Here is a 3,644-nt window from a genome sequence, read left to right on the forward strand (position 1 = left end):
GTCCAATGACCGAAACTACCCTCATAACCGAATGGGCCCGAATGAGTCATCGATACCCGAATCCATGCATGCTTTGTTTTGAAAAGACATTTTCATGCGATATTGCGACGATAATGTAAATTGCAAATTACACGAAAGCCGAGGACGAACTCAAAACGGGAAGAGGAAGCCTCAAGCAACCCGTACGAGTTTAAGAGGCTCTCGGTTACTTCTCCTTGGAGATAGCCGAGAGGTCCCATGGTCCGAATGGGATTCCACGAGATTTCCCCGTCTTGTTTCGAATCATTTCTCGCATGCTTAAGCGATAAACATGATAAATAACACGATTAAACGAAAGTCGGTATTGCCATGACTTGACTAACGCATTCGAGCATGCAAACATGCACAAGCAAGTTATTTAAGGAATCGATAAAACAATACCGACTTCATGCACGTAAGAAAACACGAGAAAACTCGGGAATCAAGCTTGGATCGGGCTAAGAAGGCCGATCTTAACCTGAGGAAAGCAAGCCAAGCCTCGGTCACCTCTTCTTGATGCAAACCCGAGAGCTCTTTTGCTTATTTCAGGTCGGGAAGGTCTTCCGCGGGTCGATCCAAACGTTTCCCGACATGCTAACATGTTATATGATGATGAACATGCATAATATAACAAGAAAGTATATAAAAATTAAGTCTTGCAAGTTAAACATGCATAAAAAGCCATATTACTCCATAGCCATGCAAATAATGTAAAGAGCCCTAACTCCTCTAAGTCAAGAGTGATTTACCTAGCCTCGGGATACGTTCGGGGAGCTAGGTGCACGGGGAATGCGGCTGGCATGCACGGCAGGCGCGCGGGCGTGCAGGCGCGGGCGCGGGGCGCGCGCGGGCGCGGGCGTGCGCGCGAGCGTGCGCGGGCGTGCGCGCGGCTGGCGCTGGCGGGTCACTATTCACCCGAGAGTAGCGATTTCACCCGAAATGCACTATTTGACCTGAAACAATAATTTAAAGACTTCAAATGGAAAAACCATTTTCACCAATGAACTCCATGGGTCCAAAATGAGTTGGATATGAAGTTTGAGAAATTTTGAGCTTAAGTCGGGATGATGAACATCGGCTTCCGACTTAAGAACTCAAGGCTCTCTTTTGATCTTTTCGGTTTTCTTTTCTCTTCCTTCTAAGTGCTGAAGTTTTTTTGGTCCTTGAGTGTTCTTGGCTATGGAGTTTGAGAGGATTTCTTGAAAGAGAAAGGTTGGAGAGAGTGTGTAAGAGGAGAAGTGATTATCTTAATCACTTTTGGGCCATTTATAGGCAAAGCTAATGACACAATTAGCAAAAGCAAGTGCTCTTAACCCCCATGCTTAGAAAATATCAAGCCTCATCCTCTTCCATTGCATTAATGAAGAAGAGATAAGACATTGATGAGCATTGATGAGCATTGATGGAGGCTTGAGTGTTGTCTTCAAACTCTTGGATATTTTCAAGCAAGAGTGCAAGTTGGCTTCTTGCATTGAAGAAGAAGAAGAAGCTTCTAGAGTAAAGGGTGACTCATCTTGAATAGCCCGTGGGTCCCACGACCGAAGAGGAGAAACCGGGAAAAAGCTCGGGTCTCGATTGATCGCGCATTCGAAGTTCGTGGTTTGAATTGAACGTCGAATTATCGATATACGCGAGGAAATGGATTTAATGAGTCCGAGATTGGCATTTTCCGTGAGAAATTGCCAAATGTCTGTATGAGGCTTGGAAGCAGGTTTTGCTCCTTTTATGCATTCAGAGCGAGGTTACCCACCTCTGACAGCATATCTTGTATCTGCATCCCACGTCGGTCATTTTGACATAAATTGTCAAATTACGTGAGTCCTTGTCCCTTAAGCCGGTAAATACAAATATGGAGCCGGAGATGTCCTAGGAGGCCGAAACTGGATTTCTCAGATTGCTTTCTGAGTTTCTTGGGCGATCCGGAGATTACTGCGATCTCTGTTTGCTGAGATTAGGCCTCTAAGGATATGAAAAGTGCATCTGAGACCCTTAAAGCACTGCTCGAGGGGTCTAGATGAGTTGTGTGATTCATTCCGACAATTCCACATTGAGCCTTGAGAAGGCTAGCATTGTGTAAGGTAAGCATCCGGCGTCAAGTTTCCCCAAAGAGGACCTCCGGATATGGATTTTCACTGAAAATGGCCTTTTGTGCCCCTCGGAGGTTACTCGGGAAACCGTGAAGGGTTTTGCTGTCTATTTTGCCCAATTGCGAATGTCCGCTGGAGTTTTCAGGGCAAATGTAGTGTGAACTTCGTTTGCCGTAATTCCATCAGACCAGTCTCCGGTTACGCTCTTCCGAAGAAGGGTATGCCCGTTTTGTCGTTCGGAAGTCATTCAGAGTGTCTGTATGGCTTCTAAAAGACAATATGAAGCATTGCTCGTGCTCTGTATGATTGAGGGGCATGGCCGCATCTGATATTTGGAATTAACTTTTCTTCGAGAAACCAGCATTTTTGGACTTCCACAGAAAAGTTGTCTGTATACAGAAAGTTGTTCTGTATAGAGCAGATGATTTGCAAAATGCCTTTGGGGACACTTTTCATCTGTTTGGCATTGGAGTGGATTTTTGGAGTCCAATATTGGCTATCTTCCGATGATCGAGCGAACTATCGGAAAATAGAACTGTCCGTGTGATATACTGAAAATACCAGTTTTAGATATTGCTGAGCTCTCTAGTCACTCTATTACCCTTTGGTGACCCCTGGAGTCCTTTTGTCATATGCATGTGTCATTTGCCCGATTTTGTCGACTTGAGGATGAATAGTGATTTTCTGCTCTATTAAGTCGTTTTTCTGTATTCTGCTCAGGCTGTGGCTTGGATAATTGATGATATCATCGTTTGGGAAAGGTGAGCCAAAATGGGGTGCTGACACCCGTCACCGTTCCAGCGACCGTGCCCAGTGCCGCGCCTGGTGCTCGGTGATCGTGCCCCGTCACCGTAACAAGTGAACAACGCCCAGTGATCGTGCCCCGTGACCGTGACCAGTGATCGTGCCCCGTGACCGTGCCCAGTGATCGTGCCCCGTGACCGTGACCAGTGATCGTGCCCCGTGACCGTGGCCAGTGATCGTGCCCCGTGACAGTGGCCAGTGATCGTGCCTCGTGACCGTGACCAGCACCGCGCCCAGTATCGTGCCCAGTGCCCGGTGATCGTGCATCATGACCGCAGCCAGTGATCGTGCCCCCAGACTGTAGCCAGTGACCGTGACCAGTGCCCTTGACTGGTGACCGTGCCCAGTACCGCCACCAGGGCCCGGTGATCATACCGGGTGATCGTGCCCCGTGACCGTCATCAGTGATACTGACTAGTGATCGTGCCACGTGACCGAGACCGGTGATCGTGCCCGGTGATCGTACCGGGTGAACGCGCCCCGCGACCGTGATAGAAGATCGTGGCCCCCGACCGAGACCAGTGATCGTGCCCCGTGACCGTGTCCTATGATTGCGCCCGGTGACCGTGCCCAGCGATCGTGCCCCGTGACCACGACCAGCGATCGTGCCCCGGGACCGTGCCCAGAGATCGTGCCCCGCGACCGTGCCCCCCCGTGACCGAGACTGGTGATCGTGCACTGTGACCATGCCCAGTCATCGCGACCGTGGCCAGTGATCATGCCCCCTGACTGTGA

Source organism: Punica granatum, chromosome 1 (genome assembly GCF_007655135.1).
Source record: "Punica granatum isolate Tunisia-2019 chromosome 1, ASM765513v2, whole genome shotgun sequence".
Lineage (NCBI taxonomy): Eukaryota > Viridiplantae > Streptophyta > Magnoliopsida > Myrtales > Lythraceae > Punica > Punica granatum.